Below are 6,000 nucleotides of genomic sequence, written 5' to 3'. Positions count from 1 at the left end.
CCATGGACACTCAGGGCTAGAACTTGACCCCAGATATTCTGAATCTTAGTCCCATACCAGTTGAGACTGTTGGAATAATCCAGGCAAGAGATGGTGGTGGCTTGGACATGGTGGTCACTGTGGAAGTGGTGACAAGTGATGAGATTCTGCATATGAATTAGCTGTGGTCCAGGAGGGAAATTGAGGGGGTCATAGGTGACTCCAAAATTTCTACTTGAGAAACTAAGAAATGAGCAGGTTTGGGGGTGGGGAATCCTTAAGGTAGTTGGGGCCAAGTAGGGTTTGAGATGTCCATTAGACGAGGAAGGGGGATGTCCAGGAGGCAGCTGGACACATGGGTCTGGAGTCTGGGGGTGGGGTGGGGGCCTGGACAGGAGATGCATATGTGGAGTGATCAGCATGTAGACCGAGGAGGCCACCAAAGAGTGCATCTAGACAAAGAGGAAAGAGCCAAGGACTGAACCTGGGCTGCCCTAAAAGTTGGGGAGCAGAGAAAAAGCTGAGAGGAGTGGTCGCAGAGCTAGGTGAAATAGCAGGGAGGAGCTGAGCTGCTCCAGGAGGCAGAATGCACGGGGAGCTGAGGAGAGGGCTGCCCAGGAGATGCTCCCCTCTCAGGGGGGAAGAGCACGAACCCCCCGGAGGATCGCAGAGGCTTACATAGCAGATCCTTGCTTTTGGTACAAAGACCTCTGCATTTGCCACAAAATCCTTCCTCCACCCTCCACCACAAACATCAACTGTCCTTTACATTTTTTTTTCCCAAAAAAAGAAAGAAAAAGAAATATGATTATTATCTATCCAAGGGATTAAGTAACTAAAACCCAGCTTTGACATGATTTAGAAGTTGATATCGTCAACACATCCCTTTAAATAACTAGCAACGTAACAACAACAAAAAAAAAACCACACCCAAACACAAAGAGGGTCTATTAGACACCAAAGTGGGAAGGTTTCCAGAAAAATAAAAAAATATTTGTGTAAGGTTTTAACAACCGAACTGACACCCTCCTTGGCTTCCAGACTCTAATCAGATCTGCACAATGGAGCGAAGACAGGCATGTTTTTCCCGGAGCGCAGGCCCACGTCAGCACATTCATCAGTGGTGGGTCTGGTCCTGTCCAGGCCTCCTGAGCTGGCTTGATGCTCCTGGGCGGACGGGCAAAGTGACTCTCAGCTGGGCCGTCTCCCAGTTTGGGTTCGAAGTGCCTGTGTTTCTCCCCATAGTGAGCATCTCCCTCCTCCAGGAGACTCCTGTTTGACCAGAGGGGCCAGTCTCAGTAATCTGTGGCTGAGGACTCCTCACTTCCTGGGTTGGCATTCGGTGCTCTTCCCAGCCTCGGCCCTTCCCAGCATGCATCTGGTGGTTTCCCACCTCTGAGCCTTTGCAGCTGCTTCTCCTCCACCTGATAACTTCTTACTGCCCCTCCTGCCAATCTTGCATATTCAAATTCTCACCATCCTTTTTTTTTAAATTGATTTAGAGAGAGAGGAAGGGAGAGAGAGATAGAAACATCGATGAGAAAGAACATCGATTGGCCGCCTCCTGCATGTCCCCCAGTGGGGATTGGGCCCACAACCTGAGCATATGTCCTGACTGGGAATCGAACCAGCGACCTCTTGGTGCATAGATCGATGCTCAACCACTGAGCCACATCAGCCAGGCCTATAATTCTCACCATCTATTAAGAGCAAGGTGACTACAGAATCTCACTGACCTTCCACAGTCCTGATTTACAGCTGTTATCCTGGGGTGATTATTAAGAGGGCCCCCTTTTACTCTAAAAAATATTCTCGTTCAGACAACAGATTCTCTAATCACCTGACAAGAGATCCAGCTCGAATGGCTGCTCCAGGAAGCTGTCCCTGACGCCCAGAGGAAAGGTCTCCTTTATCTGGAACTTGCACAGTCCCAAGTCCCTTTCCTGAGTGTACCACACTGTAGCCCAATCCTCCTCTGCAAGTGGTCTCTTCCCCCTGCTAGGCAAATACAGTCACTATCTTAAAAGCATTTAGAAACATAGTGTCATGGCTTAGATCGTGTTCTCCAAAAGATACGTAAAAGTCTTAACCCTGGATACGGTTACCTGGAAATGTGACCTCGTTTGGAATGTCTTTGTTGATTTAGCCCAGTCCTGAGGTCATTAGGGTGGGCCCTACTCTGAGATGACTGTGTCCTTATAAAAAGGAAATATTTGGACACAAAGACAGACACACACAGAAGAAAGATGATGTGAAGACACCTCAGAAGATGGCCAAGTGACTGAACTGATGCACCTGTAAGACAAGGGGTGCTCAGGACGGCCAACAGGCACTGGAAGCTGGGAAGAGGCCAGGCAGGATTCTCCCTTAGAGCCACCAGACAGAGCATGGCCCTGCTGACACCTTGGCCTGGGATTTACAGGCTTCAGAATGAAGAGACAAACAGGGTGTTAAGCCACCCTGTTTTTGGTATTTTGTTATAGCAGACTTAGGAAACTTATAAATATAAAAAGTACTCTTTTAAATAACTGTTTTATTGAGATACAATTCATATACTATAGCATTCACCCTTATAAAGGGTACAATTCTGTGGATTTCACTTTATTTGCAGAGTTGTGTTACTATCAGCACTAACTAATTTTAGGCCATTTTATCACCCCAAGAAGAACCCCAATATCCATTAGCAGTCACTCTGCATGCTCCCTTGTCCCTCAGGCAACCACTAATTTGCTTTCTGTCTCTGTGGATTTACCTATTCTGCACATTTCCTACAATATGTGGCCATTTGTGTCTGGCTCCTTTCACTTAGCATCCTATTTTCAAGGTTCATCCATGTTGCGTATGTATCAGTACTTTACTTCTTTTTATGACCCAATAATAGTCCATTTTATGGATAGACCACATTTTAGTTACCCATTCATCAGTTGGTGAACATTTGGATTGTTTCCACTTTTTTGCAAATAATGCTTCTGTGAACATTTGTGTACAAGTTTTTGCATGGACACACATTTTTATTCTCTTGAATAAGTAATACTTTCTTTTTTGGTTTATCCTCACTGGAGGATACTTTCTCCATTGACTTTCATAGAGAGTGAAAGGGAGGAAGGGAGAGGGAAAGAGAGAGAGAGAGAGAGAGAGAGAGAGAAAGAAACATCGATTGGTTGCCTCCCACATGCACCCAGACCAGGGCCTGGGATCGAACCTGCAACCCAGATATGTGCCCTTGACCGAGAATTGAACTCTAGACTCTTCAGCGCATGGACCAATGCTCCAACCACTGAGCCACACTAGCCAGGGCAAGTAACTCTTTTTAATGGAAAGATAATTCCTGCACACAGTAAACAAAATTGCCAGGAGTAGAAAAGTACACAACTAAAAGCCTGACCCTATCTCTTCCCTTCCCAGAAACCACCATTTGTTTGGTTCCTGGCCTTCCTGAAACGTTTCTGCAGATACACACTCAGGTTAGCGAACATCTCTTTTCTCCAAGAGTAGCAGCATGTGACTGTTCTGTCCCTTGTTCTTCTTACATAGCAATACTTCTGGATGCTTCTACATCGGTATATAGGGCTGTCCTTCATTCTTTCAGTGGCTGCCTCACTGAATTGCTTGAGTGTGCCCCTATATATTGAACCATTTGAAGGGCATTTAGGCTGCTCCTGATCTTCTGTCACTGCAGATATGCCTCCCTGAATATGTTGGCTCACCATGCAAAGATGCCTGGGGGGTAGACCAGAAGACCCAGAGGTGGACTTGCTGTTTTTGGAAGCTTTTCTAGTTTGAATACACTGAATTGTAACTGATAATTCACCAGCCAGATGATGATTTTGTGTGGATGTTATTGCCCATGTATAGAAACTAGATCCTTTGCCAACATGTTTCCACAAATGTTAAGAACCAAGCTTAATTGTTCTCTTAAAAAATAGTAACTTCCAAGAGGTTGGAAGTCTGCAACTTTGAAACCAGCTAGAGTAACAAAAATAATTATTCTGAATTATCAACTTGGCATCATGGTATAGAAAGTCTTTTTTGTTTTCATTTTGCTAACTCAAAGACAGGCCGTGAAAACAAACTTTGTTAACTTTGTGCTCGTTATATTCTAGCTGGACAATGTTTTTTTTGACAAATCAATTTTATTTGGGGTGTGCCTTAAAAGTTGAGAATCAGGCGAGGTTAACTCTCCCACTTCTGACACTAAATTAGCTGGGTGACCTTGAAAGCGGTCCCTGTTTTCACTAGGTGGCAGTTTGCCTAACAAGGAAGGGTTAGATAAGACTGAGACTCTAGGATATTAAGCTTCTAAATCAAGCTAAAAATCTGTACTTTGATAACTCCTATAAACCCATGGGTGAATGAGGATCCCTCTCTTTTGGTATAAAGCCTTAACCTCAGACAAGGGGTTAATGTCCAAATTTAAATGTCTAAACCTTGTTTGAATTTGAAGTGCAAACAAAGGGTTAATGTTATATTTCATTATCTAAAGGGAACCTTTAGGGACCTTGTTTGCCTAGATGAACTCAGAGCCAATCTTATTAGCCTATGCAGGTACCTTTGGCAAGGGTTTTGGGGAGGAGATGGGCTTTGGGAGTGGCCCAAGGATTATAGATGAATTAGCATTTCTTCCTCTGGCTCATTACCGGTGGATAAAGGCATCTCCTGCGGCTCCCAGCAGGTTGAGAGCAGGAAGTTGGGTGGTTTGGACAGCAGGAATCTGGCTCCACAAAGGCTGCTGAAAAGCCATTGTTCCAGGGTTTAACGGGCCCTTTCATTGGCAGTTTTCTCATGTCTCAACTGGAGCCAAAGTCTTCACCCAGACACTGATAAACAACACATTTGATGCCAGAATGAGCTTAATGACACTCCCATGCCAACCAGCCATTCCCCCTGCTCAAGAACTTTCAATGACTCCCCATTGCCAACTCCCTCTCTGCTTGGTGCTCCCAGCTGACCACAGGGTGGCCTAATTCCTGGCTAATTTTAATGCGCACTACTTCTTAGTGTTTTATTTTAACCAGCATGTTTCCAGCATTCAATCCGGGCCAAACACTGTGTTAAGTGCAGTGCAAGCATCATCTTGTTTCATCCTGATGAGCGTTCTTAAAGGTCTTAGTCCCTGTTGTGTAGACAAGGAAACTGAGGGGCCTGCCCAAGGCCGCACAGCCAGGCAGCACAGGGCCAGCGCAGCCCTCAAGCCGGAGCTGTCTCCCGCTGCCCGAACTTGGGGCCATGCACTGAGCATGAGTGTGGGCAGGGCAGTGATGGAGGGGTTCAGAGGGGGTGACACTGGATGATGAGAAAAAACAAGCTAGGGAAGAACATTCCTGACAGAGGGAACAGCAGAGTCTGGGCCTCAGTTTCCTTATCTGTCAAATGTGTGTGTGTGTGTGTGTGTGTGTGTGTGTGTGTGTAGTTGGAAGGTGTTGCCTTCTGGTTCTGTGATTCTACTTGTACCCTAAAACACCCTGTATTTATCTGAATCTCCCACCCCCCTGAATTAGAGAGTGAGTAGTGAGTGTCTCTTTAAATTTTGTGCCCTGGATGGCTCAAGGTCTTACCCCTAGCCCCATCAGGCTGCTGGCTGCAATCCCTCTGCAACATGATTCAGGAAATGAATAAACAGACCAGTGGAGATGGGTGTGCTGGGGGAGGGCTGGAATGGGCTCTTCCGGCCACAGTCAGCTGGACTTGAACAGGGCTTCCCCCTTTATTTTTATTGATTTTTTTTTTTAGAGAGAGAAACATCAATGTGAGAAACATTGATTGGTTGCCCCCTGCACGCCCCCTACTGGGGATCGAGCCCGAAACTTGGGCATGTGCCCTGACCAAGAATAGAACCGGGACCTCTCAGTCCATGGGAGGACACTCAATTCACTGAGTCACACCAGCCAGGTGGGGCTTCCCCCTTTAGAACAGGGCACTGTCTCCACTATGCTTACTGCTTTATGAATCTGGCTGGTTTTATTCATTTTTATCTTCCATAAGGCCCCTGTGGCAATTTGAGTTTGTGACTCTGGAGCGGTA

Source organism: Molossus molossus, unplaced genomic scaffold, assembly GCF_014108415.1.
Source record: "Molossus molossus isolate mMolMol1 unplaced genomic scaffold, mMolMol1.p scaffold_m16_p_18, whole genome shotgun sequence".
Classification (NCBI taxonomy): Eukaryota; Metazoa; Chordata; class Mammalia; order Chiroptera; family Molossidae; genus Molossus; species Molossus molossus.
Note: the sequence above shows the minus strand (reverse complement) of the source record.